This window comes from Neofelis nebulosa, chromosome 17, assembly GCF_028018385.1.
Source record: "Neofelis nebulosa isolate mNeoNeb1 chromosome 17, mNeoNeb1.pri, whole genome shotgun sequence".
In the NCBI taxonomy this organism is placed as follows: Eukaryota; Metazoa; Chordata; class Mammalia; order Carnivora; family Felidae; genus Neofelis; species Neofelis nebulosa.
The window spans coordinates 22,749,399-22,774,312 of NC_080798.1; the positions used below are offsets into that span (position 1 = coordinate 22,749,399).

Here is a 24,914-nt window from a genome sequence, read left to right on the forward strand (position 1 = left end):
CTTAAGTCACAGCCAAGAGTTCACGGAAAACACTGCTGTGTACCACACCACAACTGCACGAAGCCTACTGTTGAAGTGCAGTAGTGACTGGGGGGAGGGGCAAGGTCACGCGTTCCCGAACATAGCAGGGGAACCACATCGCTTTGCTTGAGACAGACCCAAGACCAACCATTCCCCGGAGCCCCCCAACATTCCCTTAACTTGGACTGATGGCTTATTTCCGTAACGTGCACAAATACGTAAAATCAACTAAGACATTTCTCTCCATTGGAGAAAGAACGAATAACTATCCGCACGTTGTCCTCCACACAGAAAAATGCCAGAAGGTTCCTGGTACCAAGTCCACACATCCCGGTGGACCGCAAGGGAGGCCAGGAGGAAAGGAGGCAGGGAGACAGCTGCTTGCTGCCTCAGTAGCAGCACTGACCATCTGAGCCAGAGGTGCAAAAGGGGCGGCCGAGACGGTCCCTGGGAGACGGGACAGCAGATCTCCATGTTAGGAGGAAAAGATTTGGGGCCAGCGAGGATATCTACGCCAGGATTCATGCCAAACAGCATGCGATCAAAAGAATGAAGGGAAAAGAATCAATCAACATGTTCGCCTGTATACCCTGGTTTTCTTTCCTCTGGGTTAGGAAAATAATTCACTTTTTTAATGCAAGAAGAAGTTATCGATTGGCTTAGCCTTCCTTCTAATCCCAAGGAAATGCTGCGCATGTAGACACACAGGCATCCTCAAACTACCTCCTTCTTCAGCAGAGCCGAAAGCTCACTGTGCCCGCAGCACAGGGCGGAGGTCTTAGAAATCAAACAGAAGGAATAAAGGGAAGTTCAGCTCACCTGGTACCACCTGTCACCTTCATTCTCTCCCTTAATTTGCCCCCTCTCGCAATGACATCCCATCTTAATAATATTTTTTTTTCAGCTAGGACCTGACCTCAGGCTCACTGAAGCCCTGGTAAGTGTTCCCTATGAAGAGCAATCTCCAAAGGTTGGTGCTCATGGTGATGGTGACAATCACCAGATGTGGGGTCACAGGGACAGGCACGTGCCTCCTGGTTTAGCCATGTTCGGATGCAGCACTTGTGCAAGTCAGCTATGTCTGCTGAGCTTCAGTTTCTTGGTCTGCATAGTGGGTCGCTAAGGGGGTTAAACAAGTTGAGGGGCAGCAAGGTCTTAGCACAGGGCAGGGCTGGCCAACGCATCCTGTAAAGGGCCGGCTGAGAAATACCATAGGCAGGTCACACAGCCTCTGTCCCAAGCACCCAACTCTGCCATTACAGCGTGAAAGCAGCCACAGGTGATCCATAAATGAATGGGAATAGGCTGGATGCCTAGAAAATCTTCTTATGAACACTGAAGTCTGAATTTCATATACTTTTCATGTGTCACGGGACATTGTTTTTCTTTTGATTTTTCTCAATCGTTTAGAAATGTAAGAGCCATCCTTAGCTCATAAGTTATAAAAAAAAAAAAAACAGGCAGAACCCACAATGAGCTATCAGCTCACACCCATTAGAATGGTTACCATCAAAAATTCAGACAGCAAGTGTTGGGAAGGGTGCGGAGAAATTGAAATCCTCGTGCACCGTCACCGGGGATGTAAAATGGTATAGCAGCTATGGAGAACAGTATGGAGGTTCCTAAAAACTTAAAAGTAGAGCTACCGTATGATCCAGCAATCCAACTTCTGGGGATACATCCAAAAGAATCGAAAGCAGGGTCTTGAAGAAATATTTGTATGCCCATGTTTATAGCAGCATTATTCACAATAGCCAAGACACGGACACCCAAGTGTCCACTGACATATGAATGGATAAACAATATGTGGTGTGTATACACAGACAGACAGACACACACACACACACACACACACACAGTGGAATATTATTCAGCCTTAAAAAGAAAAGAAGTCCTGTCACAGGCCACACCGTGGATGAACCTCAAGGACATTACGCTAAACAAAATAGAGCCAGTCACAAAAGAACAAGTACAGTATGAGCCTACCCATAGGAGATAGCTCAAATAGTCAAATTTAGAGAGACAGAAATTTAGAGAGACAGAAAGCGGAATGGTGCTTTCCAGGGGCTGGAGGGAGTAAGTTATAGGGAGTTACTGTTTATTGGATACAGAATTTGCTTGGGATGATGAAAAAGTTCTGGGGTGGATGGTAGATGGTTGCACAACAGTGAGTGTACTTAGCGCCACTGAACTTTCAGTGCACTTGAAAAATGTTAACCTTTTTAGATTATTCTTTAATGTTTATTTATTTTTGAGAGAGAAAGAGAGAGAGAGAGAGTGTGTGTGTGTGTGTGTGTGTGTGTGTGAACTGGGGAAGAGGCAGAGAGAGGGAGACACAGAACCCAAAGCAGGCCCCCAGGCTCTGAGCTGCCAACACAGAGCCCGACACGGGACCCCAACCCATAAGCCGCGAGATCAGGACCTGAGCCGAAGTCAGACACCCAACCGACAGAGCCACCCAGGTGGCCCTAAAAACGTTAAACTTGTAATAGCAAAAGATATGTGTATTCCATTACAGGTTTTAAAAGTTTTTTTTAATGTTACAAAAAAAACCAAAATAGGCAGTGTGCTGGGTATGACCCACAGGCCAGAGTTTACCAAGCCCTGGCATAGGGCATAAAAGCAATGGAGTAAGGCATCACCCCAAAAAAGGGAAATGAGGGGAAGGGTACCCGTTATATATGAAAAGAGAGCTCAGAGGCAAATGAAGGGCTTTTTAGGATTATTCATTCAAGTCTACCAAGCACCCACTCTGGACGCAATTATCATCTGGGCACAGACACAAACACAGAGGCACCTCCAGGCTCTACAACCCTACCCTTCCGTCCTGCACCCCACTGTCCAAGGGAAGTCCCCAGTGCATATGTGAGGACATGCCCTAAGGTGCACTGGGGTGTCCTGGGGGCCAGGAGCGGGGCAAGGCCACACAGGCAGGCACATGGCTCATACATGGGGGTACACTCTGCTTGGAGTGGTCAGCGATCTTGCCAGGGATGGAAAAGTTCAATGACTACAAGGGTGACTTTAATTATATGTTGTCGCTGACTAGCAGTGGTTACGATGGTACAATTACACATGTATTTATCAGCAAGATACTTGCATACATAATAAACCAAAAGCAAAACGTTAAATTTCAGTGGACGCTTAAAATACAAAACTGGGCCATGATGCAAAGCAGCCTCACTCACAAGGGGGTGGGACAGAAAAGCCACAAAGCTCCCCTCCCTTTCAAGAGCTGGCTGTTCCCACCCACCACGACCGTGTGGCATCCATCCCAGGAATGCGCTCCCCGAACACCAAGTAAATCCCAAACCCCAGTGGTGTGTCAACAATGCTCCTTCACAAAGGGGAAGCTGACTTCGGAAACTCACCACCTTTCTGACGCTCTCTGAACTTGCTAACCACCACGGTCCCCAGGGGGTGCCGAGGAGACCGCACGCCTGGCAACACCGGGGGGTTCCTAGCTCTGGTATGAGTCTGAGGGGAAAAGGCTAATTATCTGAAAATGGCCTATACTTTCCTTAATCTTGAATAAATAGAGAGAGAGGGGAAAAGATGACGAAGCAGAGAGAATGAAAACAATAGCAGGAGTCACACGTGTGTTGAATGCCTACTTGGAGCTGGGCATTGTTTTAAGCACATTACATAGACTAGTTGTATAATCTACTAGGTTGTCATTATTGTCATTCCCAATTTACAGATGAGAAAACTGAGGCTAAGTCCCCCGAGACACAGTCACACAGCCGGTGAGTGGGGGAGCCAGGGTTCTACCCCAGGAAACCTGGCTCCAGAGTCCACATCTGGATGGGTTGCCAGGTCTCGGGGTCATTTCTCTCTCTCCTTGTTATTACTTTCATCCTGGTACGGCTATGACGTTCATTGTGCAATAATTTGTAAGCCAAGCATGGGGCGACTTTTCACCCTCATCCACAGGAATAAGTTTTCCAATAGACAGTGTGTGCTGTATCTGGACTTGGGAGCTCCAGCGCTCAGAGATCTGGACTTGGGAGACCCGGCGCTCAGAGCCTCAGCCTGTCTCCTCAGGATGGCTGACCCCACACGGCCGGGCACTGGCCAGTCCCACCCAGATCGAGCATGGCAAACCTGAAGAGGACACATGAGAACCTCTAGAAGAACGTGAAATACAATATAAATTAGAGTCTTGCCCAGGAGACACACAACTAGTCATCTGGACAGGAAGTCTTCTGAGCCTCATAAACTCCTTGCGCCACACTGAAAGAGGTCACCTTTTCCTACTCTGCCTCTGTGTATTCAGTCTCAGTCTTACTGTGTATGTGCCTTCATGGAATATCTACAGATGTTCACACAACATGGCACTCATGTACAGAGATGGCCCAGCATGGTCCTAGACATATTTTTCTATTTTAAAAACTGGATTGAAAAGAAGACATAATGACAGTATTTTTGTATAACTGACCACTTTAGTGTAAAAAAAAAATGCTTAAGAGGGCAAGGAGTAAAGAGATGGTAAAAAGTGGGATTTCATTTGGACTGCTAGGCCTACTATTCTAAGATCTTATTCAGGTTTGAGATAAAACTCCATCTATCTGCCTATCCATTTATCCATCAACCCACCCATCTATCCATCCATCCACCGACCCATCCATATTTTCATCCATCCATCTATCTATCCATCCATCCACCCATCTATCTATCCATCCATCCATCCATCCATCCACCTATTCAACCACCCATCTATCCATCCATCCATCCACCTATTCAACCACCCATCTATCCATCCATCCATCCATCCATCCACCCATCTATCCATCCATCCATCCATCCATCCATCCACCCATCTATCCATCCATCCATCTATCTATCCATGCATCCATCCACCATCTATCCACCCATCCACCCATCTACCCATCTATCTATCCATCCATCCATCCACCATCTATCCATCCATCCATCCATCCATCCACATATTCAACCACCCATCTATCCATCCATCCATCCACCCATCTATCCATCCATCCATCCACCCATCTATCCATCCATCCATCCATCCACTCATCTATCTATTCATCCATCCATCTATCCATCCATCCATCCATCCACCCATCCATACATCCATCCATACATCCATACATCCATCCATCCACCTATTCAACCACCCATCTATCCATCCATCCTGTCAGTCACCAGTTTTATTGAGAACCTATTCTGCATCGGACACCATTTCAGGAAAAAGAAAAGCAACACTGAAGATCACACTCAAGGCCCTGCTCTTACCAGCTTTATGCTGTAGTGGGAGAGACAGAGCAAAACCAGTAAAGGAGGGGTGGGTCACCAAAATGCTTCCTGCACCAAACACCACAATGCATTTGAAATCCACCTAAAACAAAGGTAAATCAGAGCCATTTCTTCACTTGTTGTTATCATCAAGGATCAGTTGTGAAAGCAAACAAGAGTGTCTTCTATGGAAATGCTAACAGTACAAAAATGTATTCTGATGTGGCAGAAATCATTTGAGGGCAAATACTACAAGCAATATTTTTATGACAAAAGCTTTATTTTTCATCTTCTCTTCCTTGATTTAAATATATACATGTATGTGGGTGCACAAGTATCGAGATTCAAGTATTTCAATATAAATTTTGTATTCAAAATACTTTTCCTGATTTCAGTTGATTGCATATCTCGAGCCAATGTTGCAGCAGTAATTTTTGTTCTGAATCAAAAGCAAGGATATCTCTCTTGTTTTCTCGCTGTCTCTCTCTCCTGTGCTCAACAACCTCTCTTGCCTCCCCTACCCTCCAGCCCTAAGAAGCCCAAATATCAAACTGTTTTCAGAGCTGAGTGATCTCAAGGACAAAACCTGTTCCTTCCCATGCATTTCCCTGCTGAAGGTTTCGGGGGCTGTGGGGCCGAGGCGCTGGCGAAAGCCACGTCACAAAGGCATCAAAATAGAAGGACAAACCTTCCCACTTTGATTTGAGTGTGTAATTGTTTGAATACATCTCGCCCGCGCTACAATAATGTCATCCTTGGTTGACACAGATTTTAAAGCCTTTTGAAAAGGTGGAATGTTATCAATCACGAGCGTGATTATAATGGGATTTGAGTGGAAGAAGCTAAGATTCAGACCCTTGCTGAGGCCAGGCTCTGTGACAGAGGCGGGAGGAGAAAGAAGTAAGGCGGCTGGGTTTCAGCCAGGAAAAGGACGCGGTGTGTCGCCTTCGCCCACACAGCTCCCCTCCCAAAGCCAAAGATGTCCCAAAGAAGCACCCCCAAACTCTGAGACTCCAGCGGGAATTCTCCCACCCTCCAAAACCAATCTGCTTGTGTTCCCATCACATTAGACCAGTGGCTCTCAAGCAGGGATGGCTGTGCCCCCCAGGGGACACTTGGTAGTGTCAGGAGACATTTTTGGTTGTCACAGTGGGGGGAACCGGGTATGCAGTTGGCATCTGGTGGGTGAGGGCCAGGGTGCTGCTAAACCCCTACGATGCACAGGCTGGTCCCCACAGCAAAGACTCACCCGGCCCAAATGTCAAAGCGCCGAGGCTGAGAACCCCCGCTTTCGATTCAAAGAGGCTGAGCCTGAGATAGAGGGTTTGAAGCTGCTTCCACTGGCTTTGCTACCCTCCTGTTCACCAGCAGACCAAGGCAGGTGACAGAGGAAAGGATAAAACTGGAGAGGAAGAAAGGGCTCTTTGAGCCAAATTACTTCCTCTTTTGCCTTTTGAGCGAACACACACCTTCCTTGTTACAAGTCAGAGGAGGCTGGAAACCCAGAATTTTTTTTTTCTTCAAGGCAAAACAACCCAGGATCTGCTGGTGGCAGGGCCCTGAGACTGTCCAACCGCTCCCTGACAAATCACAACACTACCTACAGATGTCAAATGCACCCGCTGAACCCAATCACATGCCAGGATTACTAAGGCAGAGAATTGTGAATTTCATTAAATATGTTAAAGGGGAAAAAATCAGCTTTGAAAAATAGTAATCCTGTCTTTCAACAAAAATATTATAGGAAGCTATGAATTTGGTAGATCCGAATAGGATGTTGGTACATGTTTTACTAAGGTAATATAATGGCACACTATTATTAGATCACATTAATCATTACTGTGCCAACGGCGCTGACAGCCCCACTGAAAAGGATTGAAAGCCCTGGTAATGGATATAAATTACCCATTGTGTGATAAAAGGATTTTTACTAAGAAGGTAAGAATAAAACAGCAAATTTCTAATATAACTGTTGTGTAAAGACCAAAATAAAAGTAATCCATGGTCACTAATATCCACAAAATCGGAAGTAAGCACTTTCTCAACGAGATAAAGTCACAATAAAAAAATATATATTCGGTACAATGTAAAATTAATTTCTGAGCGCATAATTCCGCTATCAATTTCCCCGGTTGTGTAGTGACCTCTGAGGCCCATGGTCAGGAGGAGGTGGGCTCTGGGCTAATGAGATCTGAGGGTGAGTTTACAGAGATATCGCGGCCAGCTCCGACGAGGCGGGTGCAGACATCAAATGCAGCAGTGCCCCCTCGTTTGCATTTTAAGTTTTTATCCGCTTCGATGCCAGGAAAACACTCCATTACTGAGTCTGGGATCTTGAGTCTGAGACGACAAACACAAAGCCGCTCTGGGACAAGTGTCCTCCAAGACCGGGCCGGGCCCCGGCCCCACTCAGTGGGTGATGGGGAAACAGGCCGCAGGTGGTGCTCGCGTGGGGCCACGTGGCTTTGGGCAGCAGCCGCACCCGCTCCCGTCCCAGCTGCCAGCTGGTGTGGGCGGCGAGTCTTAAGGCTGTCACCCAGAGAAAGAAGTCAACCTTGCAGGGCCCTGCCCCGCCGGTGGCCCCGTCCTGAGACTTTCTGGGCATGTCTTGACATCAGACGCTCATCCCACCTAGGAGACCTGGGACCCACACTCGAGTCCAGGGGAATTTCGAATCCGGAAGCTTCTCTGGAACCAATCTCAGTCCAGGGAGGAAAAGGGACTAGCTGGGAAAACACTTCCCCAGCACAGGGGTCTGTAACCCAGACAGGGTGGCCTGGACAAGCCACAGACTCACAGACAGACACCAGTTCAACGAACTACAAAACGATGTTCCTTACCAGGCAAGTCTTAAAGCAACGGAGCTCCCTCCTGGCTGAAGGGTATTCTTAAAGCCGTGGTGGGCAGGAACTGAAAAAATAAGGCCTGTTAGCAATCCTGCAGGTCGGACATATCGACTTCAATAAGACAGGTAAACAGCATTCATCCAAGGTAACAATTTGCCAGGCTAGTCAAGAGTCTAACAACATTTAATAGCCCCACTGCCCCAATTCATTGAGCAATTTAAAAATGGGAACTATGTGACCTTTGCTGCGATAAACCCAATTTGCTCAGCTCCTTTTAATGGGAAACTGCCACCTGCAAAAAGAGAAGGGGGCGGGGCATCTAACCATTTCTTCTCCAGATGGGACAGAAGAAATAGGCAAATAAGAGAGCTCCCGCTCTCTGTCTCTGTCTCTCTCTCTCTTTCTCTCTTTCCCTCACTCTCTCTTTAGAATTCTAAAGGTTGAGGAACTGAGGAAGTCCTCAGGGGTTCCCTTCTCTCTCCAATTTAAGGACCCCCCCTTCAGTAGACCACAACTCCACCCAAATTTCAACTGACCACACCTGTTCAGTGGCCAGGGCTGCATTCATTGCATCCAAACCAGGAATCTGCAGCCGGCCCAGGCTCTGGGGTGTCGTGTGGCCTCAGGGTCCTCTCTCCTGAACCAAGACCAGGAAAGCAGGAGCCAGTTAGGCACTTTACTCTCTCCTGTCTCACCGCTAAAGTAAGTCCCATCCACGACGGCACCCTCGGACGAGACGGGGGCCTAGATAGAAAGCCCAGATGCCAGCCCACGGTGGTCCCGGAGCAGTGGGCTGGGGTGATCAAGCCAAGCCCCAGCGTGTGATCTGCAGTCCACTCCTTGGGTCCAACCACACCTGGTCCAGTGCAATTCGGAATCCAATTTACAGGAAGGATTTCACAGGCCAAGCAAAAGTTTCCTCTCGGTAAGTTACATTTTACTGACCCCGAAGTTGCGCATTCTGATATTATAGAAGTGAAATTCCAGTAGGGGTTCGAGGGTGTGTCTACAAATGTGAAACCAGAAGATGCACTCAGAGAGCCCGCGGTGGCTGCCCCAGTCCATGATGACAAAATTTGGATATGAAACCGCTGGCTTACAACATTCCATCTAACTTCCAAGATTGATTTCTGGCAACCAAAAAAAGTGTTTGCTGACCGAGTGCTGAAAATGTTTCCTCAAAGTGTAACAGGGACACGGCAATTTGTCTTTAAAAAATTTTTTTAATTTTTTTTTTTTTTTTATGTTTGACAAAGAGAGAGATACCAAGTGTGAGCAGGGGAGGGGCAGAGAGAGAGACAGAAACACAGAATCCGAAGGAGGCTCCAGGTTCTGAGCTGTCAGCACAGAGCCAATGCGGGGCTCGAACTCGTGAACTGTGAGATCATGACCTGAATCGAAGTCAGATGCCCAACCGACCGAGCTACCCAGGCGCCTGGGGGCACTGTTATTTGCAAACTAATGTCTACCTGCCTGTCTTGAGACAGACATAAAGCAAAAGTTTACATCTCAACCATCTGCAACAAGGAAAGAAATCACAAGTCTGTCTCTCCCTCAGAGTATCTTTGTCATTTTGTTTTTCCCGTATCATTCAACACTGAAATCTAGAGAGTGCAAAACAAATGCTCGATGCTATGCTTCCTCAGGTCTGTCCCACCTCAGGCCTGTCCCAGCCGTGAGCAGAAAAGACCCCAGCACCCGGCTGGCTCTGCAATAACTCGCTTTGCTCACAAGACTCCTTACTTTCAGGGAAGGGGCTGCAGGAGGTGGGGGTACAGACTCAGGTTTTAGACCCAGGCTCATGGCTTGCAAAATTCTACGACTCTTCTCTAGGGGCTGTCTGCTCAGGAGTTTTGTGAATCCCAGTGACAGGGAGAACATGGAGGGACATCATCTGGGGGAGTCCCATACCCACCAGCCCACCGGCTTCACACGGTTGATCAGAACATCACCAGCTCCTGCACTCTGCCCTTGGGGCAGTGATGGGAGCTTCTCTGCCCTAAATCGGTCAAGGCCTCAGCACAAGCCCCCTGGCTGCACTGGGGGCTGTGCCCTGGTAAGGGCTCTCCTAGATGGCTAGGATCCGAAGGTGGCTGGGCTGCCTGGGCAAGGTTGGCCCAACAAACCCCTGCTGGAACAGCAGCAGAGCCCGTGTTCAGAGGCCATACTGGGGTCCGAGGAGAGGAAATCAAGTTAGTGCCACCTGTACCCTTCTGAACCACTTTGAGGGGGCTCCTACTGTCTGATGTCATTGCAGTCACTGCAGATTGGGCAAAGGTGACCCCATGAGACCACTGATGTTCTCGATCTGGGGCGGACAGGGAGGAAAATCCCCGCCCAGGAATTCTCTCTTCCTCAACAAAGGAAACAGCTGCCTTGATGCAAGTAGTAACTTGCATTTGGAGAAACTGCGGTGACATAACCAGAAACAGGTCCCTGAAATGAGGCCTCCCCTCGCCCCTGCCTCCCACGTGGACCCCGTGCTGAGGGGGTGGAGGAGGGGGGCCACCCCTGAGACCGTGGAGTGGGGGATGCAGCTACCACCAGATCCGAGGAAGAGTGGGAGGGGTCAGATCACAAAGGCAGCAAAAAGCAGGGCCTGAGCCAAGGCCAAGTTGGGTAGCAACCACCCCCCAAAACATCACCTCCACAGACACGCTTCAGTGCCTAAAATCCCACCGACGATGAATCACTAACCCCTGCAACACAGGTAAGGCACGCACATAGTGACCCTCAGCCGCAGACACCGCAAGTGAGCTTAGACCTCAAACCTACCGTGCACCAGGCCCCAGGGCACGCCAGGGGCAGCCAGTCTACCCATTGTATGAGGAGGCTGCAGGCCAGGTAGGGGGCCAGGAGGCAGGCCAGAGGCTGGGGCACCGGCAGGCGGTGCACACCAGCTGAGCCCTTAAGCACGTACAGCAGGGCCTCGGTGGAGACAAAGATGGAGGGAGAAAGGACGAAGGTTCAGAGTCCCTGACATGAGAGGAGTGTGGGGTCGAAGAAGAAGTGCAGGGGAATGGGGACATAACTTCTAGGAGGGGGAGAGAGGGCAGGGAGTGCAGGGTGCTGGGGAGGGGGTGGCAGGAAGGAGCCTCTTACAACCCAGGCACTTCCGAGGCCCCTCTGAGCTGCACAGGGGAAGGGGAGGGGTGGAAAGCTCTGAGAGAGAGATCTGAAGAGAGTGGGGAGGACAGGAAGACACAGGGGACACAGGCAACAAGACAAAGTGGGAGGTGGCCTCCGGCAGCTCTGGCCTGGCACCCAGTGGGCCATGCTGTGGCCCCCATGCTGTGAATTCCGTAGGCAAAGCAGGCACTGGGGACAGGGCACACCCCTCCCTTCCCGGTCCTCCCAGGGGGCACGCGGAAGCTCTGAGCAGAGCTGGGGAAACCCTCACTGGGCAGAAGCCAGGCCCCCCAGACTTGGGCCCAAAGGTGCTGAAACAGAAGTTCCTGGCAAGTGAAGAGATGAGCAGAGATGCGGCACCCCACCATCGCCAGGGCCCTTGGTAATCAGACCCTCCCTCTAGGCCAGCATGCTGCCAGCCCATGGTCGTTACACTCAACGCCGTGGCAACTGGAAGGCCATCCTAGTAACAAGTTACCCTTTACTGAGGGCCTGCCAAGCACCAACACCATGCTGAGGGCAGTCCCTGTGTCACCTCCCAGCTCACAGGGAAAAGGCTTGTCCCATTCACTTCTCAGGCCCTAACCTCCAGGCAGAGCTCAGTACATGTTTGGGGGAGGGAGGGAGAGAGGGAAAGAAGGAAGTAGAGATAAAAGTATAGAGACAGAAGGGAAGACTAAGGAAAGAAGGAAGGGAGGAGGACGGGGGGAAGGGAAGAATGAAGGAAGAGAGGAAAGAAATAAGGAGGGAGGGACAAAAAAGGAAGGGAGGAAGGAAAGAGGGAGGAAGGGAGGAGGGAAGGAAGGAAGGAAGAGGGGAAGGAGGGAGGGAGAAGGGGAGGAGGAAGGAAGGAAGGAAGGAAGGAAGGAAGGAAGGAAGGAAGGAAGGGGGAGGGAAGGAGGAAGGAAGGAAGGAAGGAAGGAAGGAAGGAAGGAAGGAAGGAAGGAAGAAGGGAGGGAAGGAGGGAGAAAGGAAGGAAAAGGGGAGGGAGGAAGGAAGAGGGGATGGAGGGAGGAAGGGAGAAGGAAGGGAGGGAAGGAGGAAGGAAGGAAGAGGGGAGGGAGGGAAGGAGGAAGGAAGGAAAGGGGGAGGGAGGGAGGAAGGGAGGAAGGAAGGAAAGAGGGAGGGAGGGAGGAAGGAAGGAAGGGAGAGAAAGAGGAAGGAAGGGAGAGAAGGAGGAAGGAAGGAGGGAAGGAAGGAAGGAAGGAAGGAAGGAAGGAAGGAAGGAAGGATGGGAGGGAGGAAGGGAGGAAGGGAAGAAGGAAGGATGGAAGAAAGGAGGGAGGGAGGAAGAAAGGGACGAAGGAAGGAAGGAAGGATGAAAGAAGGGAGGATGGAAGGTAGAAGGGAGGGAGGGAGGGAGGAATGAAGGAAAGGGGGAGGGAGGAAGGGAGGAAGGAAGGAAGAAGGAGGAAGGAAGGAAGGAAGGAAGGAAGGAAGGAAGGAAGGGAAAGAGGAGGGAGGGAAGGAAGGAAGCAAGGAAGGAAGGAAGGAAGGAAGAAGGGAGGGAGGAAGGAAGGAAAGGGGGAGGGAGGAGGGAAGAAGGAAAGGAGGGAAGGAGGAAGGAAGGAAGGAAAGGAGGAGGGAGGGAGGAAGGAAGGAAGGAAGGAAGGAAGGAAAAGGGGAGGGAGGGAGGAAGGAAGAGGGGATGGAGGGAGGAAGGGAGAAGGAAGGGAGGGAAGGAGGAAGGAAGGAAGGAAGGAAGGAAGGGGGGAGGGAGGGAGGGAGGGAAGGAGGAAGGAAGGAAACAAGGAAAGAGGAAGGGAGGAAGGAAGGAAAGAGGGAGGAAAGAAGGAAGGAAGATGGAGGAATGAAGGAAGGAAAGGAGGAGAGAGGGAGGGAGGGAGGGAGGAAGGAAGGAAGGAAGGAAGAAGGGAGGGAGGGAAGGAGGAAGGAAGGAAAGAGGGAGGGAGGAAGGAAGGAAAGAAGGAAGGAAGGAAGGAAGGAAGGAAGGAAGGGAAGGAGGAAGGAAGGGAGAAAAGGAGGAAGGAAGGGAGAAAAGGAGGAAGGAAGGAAGGAAGGAAGGAAGGAAGGAAGGAAGGAAGGAAGAGGGAAGGGAGGGAGGGAAGGAGGAAAGAGTGAGGGAGGGAGGAAGGAAGGAGGAAGGAAGGAAAAGGGGAAGGAGGAAAGAAGAGGGGATGGAGGGAGGTAAGCGAGAAGGAAGGGAGGGAAGGAGGAAGGAAGGAAGGAAGAGGGGAGGGAGGGAAGGAGGAAGGAAGGAAAGAGGGAGGAAGGAAGGAAAGAAGGAAGGAAGGGAGGAAGGATGGAAGGAAGGAAGGGAGGGAGGAAGGGAGGGAAGGAGGAAGGAAGGGAGAGAAGGAGAAAGGAAGGAAGGAGGGAAGGAAGGAAGGAAGGAAGGAAGGAAGGAAGGAAGGGAGGAAGGGAGAAAGGAAGGGAGAGAAGGAGGAAGGAAGGAGGGAAGGAAGGAAGGAAGGGAGGGAGGAAGGAAGGAAGGAAGGAAGGAAGGAAGGAAGGAAGGAAAAGGGGAGGGAGCAGCAAGGGAGGAAGGAAGGAAGGAAGGAAGGAAGGAAGGAAGGAAGGAAGGAAGAAGGGAGGGAGGGAGGAGGTAAGGGAGGGAGGGAAGGAGGAAAGAGGGAGGGAGGGAGGAAGGAAGGAGGAAGGAAGGAAAAGGAGAGGGAGGGAGAAGGAAGGGAAGAAGGAGGAAAGAAGGAAGGAAGGAAGGAAGGAAGGAAGGAAGGAAGGAAGGAAGATGGAAGGGAGGGAAGGAAAAAGGAAGGAAGGAAGGGAGGGAAGGAGGAGGGAGGGAGGGAGGAAGGAAGGAAGGAAGGAAGGAAGGAAGGAAGGAAAGAAGGAAGGGAGGGAGGAAGGAAGGATGGAAGAAGGGAGGGAGGATGGAAGGGAGGGAAGGAAAAAGGGAGGAAGGAAGGAAGGAAGGAAGGAAGGAAGGGAAGGAGGAGGGAGGAAGGAAGGAAGGGAAGGAGGAGGGAGGAAGGAAGGAAGGAAGGAAGGAAGGAAGGAAGGAAGGATGGAAGAAGGAAGAGAGGGAGGAAGGAAGGAAAAGGGGAAGGAGGAAGGAAGAGGGGATGGAGGGAGGAAGGGAGAAGGGAGGGAGGGAAGGAGGAAGGAAGGAAAGAGGGAGGAAGGAAGGAAGGAAGGGAGGAAGGAAGGGAGGAAGGAAGGAAAAGGGGAGGGAGGAGCAAGGGAGGAAGGAAGGAAGGAAAGATAGAAGGAAGGAAGGAAGGAAGGAAGAAGGGAGGGAGGGAGGAGGATAGGGAGGGAGGAAGGAGGAAAGAGGGAGGGAGGGAGGAAGGAAGGAGGAAGGAAGGAAAAGGGGAGGGAGGGAGAAGGAAGGGAAGGAGGAAGGAAGGAAGGAAGGAAGGTAAAAGGGAGGGAGGGAGGGAGGAGGGAAGGGAGAGAGGACAGTAGGGCAGATGGAGAGATGGAGATTGATGGAAGACAGGAAAGGAAGGAAGAAGGGAGGAAGGGGAAGGTGGCAGGGAGGGAGGAGAGGAGGAGGCAGGTGCAGATGCATACGGCGGGATGGGGGAGAGATGGAGAATGGAGGAAAGAAGGAAGACTTGGTTCAGTCCTCCCTCCCTTGGCTGGTGCCCTGCTCCCGAGATGCTACCACTGCAGAGCCGCGAGCTCCCAGGGAGACTGGCTGCCCCTCCCAGGGCTCACTCGGAGGCCCAACAGCAGGAGTCGGGGTGTCCCCTGAGGGGTCTGGGCAGCCTGGGGCAGATGGGAGCCAGACAAACCGCTCTCCTTCCAGGAAAGTGTCGGGAAGGAAGGAGTCGGCAGTGAGAGAGCCAGCTGGGCTCCCTCAGCACTCTGCCGGGGAAGCGTGTGGCCAACAGGACACGCATCTGGAGCTATCTGGAGATGACACCCCATCCCTCCCGGGACGGTGGCTCCGGGCACTGTTGTCCTGGAGGGATGCCCAGGCGAAGGGCTCCAGCCTCTCCTCCAGCGTGCACCCCCCACCTCCGAGGTTCCAGGCGCCCTTCCTGGCCCAGTGCTCAATCATCTCCAGGCCACTAGGGGACAGGGACCCTTCCACAAACCTACGGCTCCTCAAAATGCACTCGGACCTTGCATTCCCTAGCACTGAGTGACCGTCACTCTTTCTCTGAGAACTCTGAGGGACGAACATGGCCCCAGGTGACACAGCCATTGCCCCTCCAAGCTCCCAACAGGAGAGGAGTCCAGGTGACAAGTGCCGCCTGGGGAAGAGCCACAGGGAAGCTGTCTCATGTAGCTGTCCCCTGTCGAGTGCCCTCTGTGTGCCAGGCTCATGTCCAGGCTCCGGGGACCCTGTGATAAGCAATGTCTCTGTCTGTGTGGAACTTACGTATTAGTGAGCACCTTCAAATGAAAGACGAGTAGAAGTAAAATATAATGTCAGTGAATAATAAGCTCTAAAAAGAAAATAAAGCAGGGGGAAACGATGGACAAAATGATGGATGATTTTTGATAAGGTGACCAGTGACCTCTCTAAACAGTGATATCTGACAAAAAATAAAAAAATAAAAAAATAAACACCTGAATAAAGTCAGAGAGCAAGCACTGTGAAAATCTGGGGAAGAACTCTACAAGCAAAACAAACAATGGGTGAAAATAGTGAGTGCAAAGGCCCTGGGGTAGAAAGGAGATGGTGCATTCAAGGAGCAGCAGCACATTGCCTGTGGCCAGGACATGGATGGTGAGCAGGGAAGTGGGACAGGATGGGCGTACTTTGTCAGGCATGGTAAGAAATTTGGATGTTGGGGGCGCGTGGGTGGCTCGGCTGGGTAAGCATCTGACTCTTGGTTTCAGCTCACGTCATGACCTCACTGTGTGTGAGTTCGAGCTCCACGCCAGGCTCTGCGCTGACAGCATGGAGCCTGCTTGGGATTCCCTCTCTCTCCCTCTCTTTCTCTGCCCCTGCCCCACTCGCACTGCCTTTCCCTTTCTCTCTCAAAATAAATAAATAAATAAAAATTAAGAAAAGAAAACATAAGAAGAAATTTGGACTTTATCCTGAGCCATTGGCAGGTTTCGAGCAAGGGAATAACATGATGTGATTTACACTGTATAGGGACCGGACTGGCTGCCGTGGAGAGAACAGACCGGAGGGGCTGAGAGTGGAGTCAGGGAGACCAGTGGGTGGGGAGGCTGCTGCGGTTGCCCAGGTGAGAGACCGTGTGGCTGGACGCGGGGTGGGAGCCACGGCGATAAGGGAAGCAAGTAGACCCAGGATGCCTGCCACAGACAGCCAGTGAGACTTGCTGAGTAGACCCCAGGAATAAGGGGACCCAGAGTCCCCTTCGCCAGGGACCCTGGCAGTGCACGGCACCAACTCCCGCACCAGCCGTAGCCGAGCGCTGGGATGCAGTAACCATGTGTCTCTGATGCTCTGACATCTGGGGCCCTACTGGCCCTGGGGGGGCTGCCCCTCCCAGGACCAGCCGATTCCTAAAGAGAGCAAGTGACTCCTTCGGGAGCACGTCTTTCACCAATCCAGAGTCCACGCCCGACCCCCTCCTCCTCTGCCAGGCTCTCCCACTCTGGGCCACTGTCCCCCTGCCCTAATGACCCCAGAGTCAGACACCAGACAACTAGAGACAGCCCCTATACCGCAGGGCCTGCTGTAATGATCCAACTAGCCAATCCTAAATCTGCGCACTCTGCCTCGCCGGCCTTGCCCTCAGCCCAGTCGAGGCTCTGGCCCGCGATCTCCCCTGGCTTCCCGCCTCCCCAAGGCCCCGGTGCTTCCCCAAGAGCCCCCGCGTGGCGCGGTGTGCACCTTCCCCCCTAGGAACCGTGAACAACAGCAGGTGCTTCCTGATCCGCTGGCCTCACCACACTCTCGGGGTCACCTTGGAGCCACTGCCTTCTTCCTGGGGGGCGCGTCATGCCCGCTGAGAACCGGTGTCCCCCTCCTAAGTTCTGCCAGAACAGGTGGGTGAGGAGCTATCACTCATCGGCCACCAAGTGTCTCAGAGCAGAGAAGGAGCACTCACGACCCAGCCACTTGTTTCCTAGATCCCTGTCAGCCTGGCCCCGGGCTCCCACTGCTGACCCTCCCCCGCCAGGCCTGCACACACAGGGCTCGCGCTCTCATGAGCGTGTGCGTGCACGGCACACGCGTGTGGGGGGTGGCAACTGCCACCCTGTGACGGAGCCCAGCGTCACAGGATGCGGCTGAAACGCTGTCACACGGAGGGCGCTGGGCTGCCCGGACATGTTTCCAAGGGAAGCCTCTCCTTTCACTTTAAAACAAACGTAACTTTGATGCAGAAGCTATCTGATACCTGTTCGATCTAAATGCTTTCAGGATACACAGGCATCAGACACTCGCAGGAACCCGAGACCCCGCGGTATCAGCCCAGGCGCTGGGATGATAAAAGGGGAGCGAGGAGGCTTCTTCCCGTCAGCTTGCGACCCGGTGCATGTATTTTTACATGCTTCAGCATGAAAAAAAAAAGCCAAGATGCGCAGAGCCAATCAAATTACTTCCCTGTCTCTTTAATAGACAAATCCATGTGCACATTAACAGTGTTGAAAATTCAATTTAAACTCTTTGTCTGTTGCTGCTTACTCTAAAGATGGTCTTTCTTAAACAACAGAACACCAAGGAGTCGTTAGTGCTCTCTCTTCATTACTTCAAAAAACCAATCATTAGACACCAGAGTATATACGTAATTAGAAAATCACTTCCTTTGCAATCCAAGCTAAGTAGTTTACATACTGTAATTACAGGGACAAAATCAATTTTTAATCATTTCCCTGATTGGGCTCATCAGCTCTGTGGGAACATTGTAACCTGCTTGTTGTGCAAAAGCAACATCTGGGCTAAAACAATTACCCTTTGTTTGCTACAATATTCCTTAAATCTTTTTGCTTGCATCAAAAAAATGAAAACATGAAGACAAGATATTTGGATGTCTTTTTGTCCTTGATCAACATATATCCGAAAGTTCTTCTCGTGACGGGAGTTTAATGTTCCCCGGAATTTACGGTTTAACAGTACACATCCAGGGAATGTATTTTTTCAGTGAGATAAAAGTATCTGATTGTTTTAAAGATCCATTCAGCTGCCTAATTGTTCCATAGCTAACACATGGTATTCACACAACCCACACATTACAAAAGCTCATTTGGGTAATCACGGGCGACTATTATTGCGATGGTTTACACTTTTCTAATACAAATGAATGGATTTTATCAAAATTTAAAAAAAAAAACTAAAAAGCTGAGTATGTGTGACAAATAGTTGGTATGAATTGGCAAGGCGAGGCTAAGCATTTTGTTCTCTTAATAGGAAATGACCTCATTTACACTGGAGTAATAATTAGTACTGCTTCACTGACAGTTAAGAAAAAAAACTTTCCCTTTGTTAGGAGATCTACATTGATTATTAACCCTTGCCAAGAAATTCCGAGTTTAACTCCACGTTCCACTGGGCTCCTGCTTGCAGGCAAGAGATGAAAATAGCTCTTTTGGAACCCGTTGCCTCTCACCCAGATTTCCGAAGTTTTGCATCTGAGCTTTTAAGTGACAATCTGAAAACACTTGGTGTCCCCTTTGAAGACACACGGAAAGCCCCCAGCACCCTACCCCACAGCCACTAGAGCCCCCGTCGGCCCCGGTCGGCCCCGGCCGGCCCCAGCTCTCCCCCGGTGGCCCTGGTCCCCACGTCCTTTTGAAGTTTATTGGCTTTGAGTTTTTGCTTGCGAGTCCCCCAACCTGCAATTAATTCATAGTCAAAACAGCCCTGAGAAGGAGAAAAGAAGGGAAGGGAAAGTGAAGGCAGAGGGAAACTATTCTTGCTGCTGTTTGGGTCCAGGCCGAGGATACAGGATGGAGATGGGAAGGAGCGGCCGGAATTCACACACACACACACACACACACACACACACACACACACACACATTCTTAAGGGATCTGCTGTTCAGTGACCTAACCACTCCTGAACTCACTAAGAGTGACAGCTAGCGTGTACTGAGCACTCACCGCGTGCCAACCAGAGTCCCACATACTGACCTGCACTGTCTCACTCCCTCCTCACAGCACCCAGGGAGGTGACTACTGCTTTGATGTTCGTTCATTGATGGGAAACTGAGGCACCAGCTGTGCAGTAACTTGCCCAAGGTTAAGAGCCGGTGGGCGGTGAGTGAGAGATCCAGGCCTGAATCCGGGGGGTGGCGGGGGCTGATCCCGTGGCCCGTGCAGAGTGTCCCAGCGCCAGGCAGGCAGCCCCTCCCATCACACAGCCTTGCAGGGTCCGGTCTCTGAGGCAGCCATGCTTGTCCAGTGTCCACTGAGCAGAGACACCCAACAGCCCCCACATCTGTGTCCTCAGGAGCACACACAGACCTTGGCATCAGTCTCTGCACATGGGGTCCTATTCCTCATCCCAAAATAGGAAATTCTGACCCAGGGCGAGGCAGAAAAGGAAGGCCCACACGCTGTAGGCCAGTATTCTGAGGGCAGGAAGCTCAGACCAGATGCACATGCCTCCCACAAGGCTCTTGTACACAAGTCCAGGAAGGGGGCACCCAGCTCTGCCCACGGGCTGTTTTCTCTGGCAGCCAGGTCCTGGCAGGCTCTCCCGATGTCTTTGCCCAACCTGGCCCCGGCGTCTCCCCCCATCCAGGAGAATGCAGATCCCATATCAGCCCAAGACTTCACGATACGGCAAATCTGAGACCACTCTGGCCCCCAGAGAGCAAATAACACAAAGAAGGGAAAAAAATCCCCCAAACTACAAATGCTTTCTAATTTATTACCACATGAATCAATATATTTATCCCCCTACAGAAGAGACTTCATATCATCACCAAATCACAAGGTGTCTATGAAGTAGCTTATCTTGAAGAAGAAATGGGAAATACCTAGAAATCACAAAGTCCCTGTTTCCTCTTTATCTACACTCACTGCAGGTAATGTTCTGTTCAGGTACTCTTCTTGGTGAACGTTGCTGGAATATTCAGCCATCACACAAAGCTGCACTGTCCAGTCTGATACCCACTGACCACATGTGGCCACTGAACACCTGCCAAGTGCCAGTCCACACTGGGATGAGCCCTAAGTGTAACCGGAGACGTCATGTTGGGAAGAATGTAAAATGTTTCCTTTACATTCTTGATACTTTTACCTGCTGAAATGAATATTCTGGATACATTAAAAATACAGTCTTAAAATCAACTTCACCTGTTCCTTTCAACCCTTTTTAATGTGGCTACTAGAAATTTAAAACTGTACGGATGGTTTGCATTTGTAACTTATTTTCTGAAGCAGGTTGTTAAGAGAAAATGTATCATCATCAATACCACTTGAAATGTGGGTTCCAGGGATAATCTCTGAAGTCAAAATGAAAGCTCTACAAGTTTTTTTTAATTTATTTCTGAGAGATAGAGAGAGAGAGAGAGAGAGAGAGAGAGAGAGAGAGAGTGCAGGAGAGGGGCAGAGAGAGAGGAAGGCACAGAATCTGAAGCAGGCTCCAGGCTCGGAGCTGTTGACAGAGAGCTCGATGCGGGGCCTGAGCTGAAGTCAGACGCTTAACTGACTGAGCCACTCAGGTGCCCCAAAAGTTGTACAAGTTTTAACTGAACCACTATGGGATCTCCTCAACAGATGTTGCTTTTTTCAGTTCATTTATTTTATCTGTGCAAAATTGGTTATTCAAGTAATAATATGCTCGCTTCTAGAAAATCTGGAACATGCACGAAATTACAAAGAAGAAAACAAGAATAATCCATAGTTCTATCAGCTGGTGTGATTGCTTTGATATTTTGGTACATTTCTTCCTATTCTTTGCTGTGTGTGTGTGTGTGTGTGTGTGTGTGTGTGTGTGTGTGCGTGCACGTGCGTGCACACATGTGTAAGTTTATAAACACAGCTGAGAACACATTGCATGTGCATCCCTGACTTCACATGTCCTAAAACTTCAGGTCTCAAGTGTAAGAAGACACCATTTGGCCATATGAGAACACAGGTCACTGGCCGAGGTGGCTGAGTATTACACAGGTATCACAAAGGGAAAGCATTAAGAGAGGGAAAAGATAAGCCACATGCTGGGAGAAAAATCTTAGCTGAAGACTGGTGTCCAAAATATACAAAGAACTCTTAAAACTCAACAACAAGTAACAAAGCAGCCCAGTTAAAAATGGGCAAAAAATCTAGGGGTGCCTGAGTGGCTCCGTCAGTTGAGCGTCTGACTTCAGGTCATGATCTCACAGTTCGTGGGTTCCAGCCCTGCGTCAGGCTCTGTGCTGATGGCTCAGAGCCTGGAGCCTGCTTGGATTCTGTGTCTCCCTCTCTCTCTGCTCCTCCCCCTGCTTGCTCTCTCTCTCTCAAAAATAAATAAATGTAAAAAACCAGTTTTAAATAAAAAACAAAAATAAATAAAAATAAAAAAGGGGCAAAAAAATCTAGATGCCTCACCCATGGAGATGTACACATGGCAAGTAAGCACAGGAGAGGATGCTCGACGTCGTGGGTCATTGAGGGAATGCAAATTCAAGCAATGCACTACACACCTATTAAAACGACTGAAATCCAGAACACCGACACCACCAAATGCTGGCAAAGGCACGGAACAACAGGAACCCTCACCCACCAGTGGCAGGGATGCAAAGTGGCACAGCCACTTTGGAAGACGGCTTGGCAGTTCCTTACAAAACTAAACACACTCTTCCCGCACAACAACCCACCAATCACACTCCTTGGTATTTGCCCAGAAGACCTGAAAACCTACGCCCACACAAAAACCTGCACACAGATGTTTACAGCAGCTTTCCCCATGATGGCCAAAACTTGGAAGCAACCAGGATGCCTCTCAATAACAGAATGGACAAACGGCGGCACATCCAGACAATGAAATAGTGCTCAACGATAGAAAGCGATGAGCTATCGAGCCACGACATGATAGGACAGAACCATACATAGATATCACTAAGTGAGAGAAGCCAATATTAAAAGACAATATACCATGTGATTCCAACTCTGTGACATTCTAGAAAAGGCAAGAGGAGACAGTAAAAAGCTCTGTGGTTGCCAAGAGGCGAGGGGGAGGGAGAGAAAAATAGGTAGAGCCCAGGGGATGTTCAGGGCAGAGGAACGATTCTGTACGAAACCCTAATGGTAGGTACCTGTCATGATGCCTTCGCCCAGCCCCACAGATTGTACGACACAAAAAGTGATCTTTTAATGTAAACAATGGACTTTAGTTAACGTTGACCCATCGATTATAACAAACGTAGTGCACTAACATAAATGTTAGTAACAGGGAAAACGTAGGTGAGGGGGATGTGGGAACTGTACTATCCACTCAAGTTTTCCATATACCTAGCACTACTCTAAAACACAAAGCCTATTAATTTAAAAAGAATACAGGTAACAGGGAAGGAGCAGCTTTTTTTTTTTTTTTCAACGTTTTTTATTTATTTTTGGGACAGAGAGAGACAGAGCACGAACGGGGGAGGGGCAGAGAGAGAGGGAGACACAGAATCGGAAACAGGCTCCAGGCTCCGGGCCATCAGCCCAGAGCCCGACGCGGGGCTCGAACCCACGGACCGCGAGATCGTGACCTGGCTGAAGTCGGACGCTTAACCGACTGCGCCACCCAGGCGCCCCAAGGGAAGGAGCAGCTTTGAGGAAGCCTGGCAAACTCCTCTCTCCGAGCTGCAGTATTTCCACTTCTGCAGACCCGGAAATCTCTCCAGGGTCTAGAGACTTAGACGCCTTCAGAAGCCCTCTGGCCACCACTTCTCTGATGAGTTGATGTCCAGACACCTCCCGGAGAGTCTACACAAGGCTTTTATTCAACAAGAACGCTTAGAACTTGTCACAGATCCCCATGGCAGGACACCTCACTCAGCCCGTTCCTTACTTCTATGCAGGTTTGACTTGTAATTTTTAAATTTTTTAATGCTTATTTTTGACAGAGAGGGAGACAGAACGCACACGTGGGGGGAGGGGCAGAGAGCGAGGGAGACAGAATCCCAAGCAGGCTCCACGCTGTCAGCACAGAGCCCGACACGGGGCTCGAACCCACAAACCGCGACACTGTGACTTGAGCTGAAGTCAGACGCTGAACCGACTGAGCCACCCAGGCGCCCCATGCAGGTTTTTATTGTTGTTCTTGTTGACGAATTTTGCAAAATGAACTGGCATGTGGCTCCAGGGCAGAGTCTAGGCCAGGTCTCCACCTGCTTCTCAGGACACATCTCAGAGCAAGGGAAAGGATCTCCCCAAACTATGCCCACTCTTCAGGCGGGATATCCCCCCAAAGCCCCGTCCTTGTTTCTTGCTTCTCCAACACAGAAACTCCAATGCCTCAGAGAGTACTGGTACGGATGGGACACCAGACAGGGCTCAAAGTGACACCAGCCACCTCTCCAGCTGGAGCCCAGCAGGAACGGGGACAGTGTTGGGAATGTTACAGGAGGATGTGGCTTTTTCTTCATTCCTCACTCTGGGCATAAGATGCCATCAAAATACTGCTGTCCTCTTGAACAGCCACCTCTAAATCCATACTAAGTTTGCTCCAGCTACTGGTTAATGCCGGAGGAGGAGGCCGGGAAGGGGAGTCAAGGGCGGACTGATTCAGGGGTCAAGTAAAAATAGTTCACACTGTTTCCCTGTGATTCCTACAGTAACAAGAAGAAACAGTAACTGCCAAAAGCCATGGGCCCTCAAGTATCCCTCATTCTACAGAAAAAAAAAAAAGCACAGATGACAGATGAAAAATAATAGGGAAATCCTTCAGGAACATGCACTCTGAGGGCAGAACCCACTGCAGGACATATAAACACAGGGGGAGAGAGACGCCCCCCAAAAGGCCTGATCGTTTCCTAGCCCAGCCTATTCAGCAGCCAGTGGCAGGTCCCCCACTGTGTCTCTCATGGTAAAGATCCAACTCCAGAAAATTCAAACCTAACAACTGACAGAAAAGAAAAAAAAAAAGTCCCTTCCCTCTCATCTTCTAAGATTTTCCATTTTGGTAAAGATTTTGTAAACATTCTTAGAAAGAGTATATTCTCCCTCCTCTGCCCACAGGTAACAAGGGATGGCAGATGTTTCAGAAACAGCACATTATAAAAAAAAAAAAAATCCAATGTCACTAAAACCAGAATGGAAAATGTTTTATACATTAACAAACATTGTAATGAATTTGCACAACCTTAACCGACTGTATACCCAGCATAATGAAACGGTCTCCATCCTTTCAAATAAAAAATTACGTATTCTAGCGCATTGCTTTAGAAAAGCATTGTTCTTAAAAAAAAATAAAAAAACCTGCATTTTCCCAGCTACCATGTAATTTGTGAGATGCATTTTTAAATGTTCTGCAACAGCAACGGCTGCATCAGTCAGATGATACCGATAGATAATTCACCAAACCGTCACATGATCTTCCATCAGTCCAAAAGACGCGAATATATTGCCACAAGCTTTGGGAATAATGGGTGCACCTGTTTACGGTGTCACCTCTGTTTGCTAATTGTCTCCTTGAGCTACATTTTACTTCTAATGCATTTATTTTTGACAGGCAGTGTCTATTTAGAAATCACATTACTTCAAGTGCAATTGTTCTTTTGTCTATCAAGTAAATGAAGTGTTGTTATACAGATTTCAGGTTCTGATTAGTAAAGTATCAGAGCCCCAAAAAGGTCAATCAGTTATTTACCTGAGGTAATAGAAGGATGACAGACA

The 24,914-nt window shown here is 49.8% G+C and overlaps 1 protein-coding gene across 14 annotated transcripts in view; it reads right to left on the reverse strand.

Moving 5' to 3' along the window:
* The window catches only part of ZNF536 (zinc finger protein 536), a 437,882-nt gene that overhangs the window by 372,524 nt on the left and 40,444 nt on the right, over positions 1-24,914 (reverse strand). For 8 of the 14 annotated variants that reach the window (XM_058707988.1, XM_058707980.1, XM_058707993.1 and 5 more), the window contains exon 2: positions 8,118-8,187. The exons of 3 other annotated variants lie outside the window; for them this stretch is intronic. The gene's annotated coding sequence lies outside the window, so the exon portion shown is untranslated. Of the gene's footprint in view, positions 1-8,117; positions 8,188-8,664; positions 8,761-24,914 lie in introns of all 14 variants that reach the window. 3 more of the 14 variants (XM_058707982.1, XM_058707987.1, XM_058707981.1) reach the window with 1 other exon arrangement.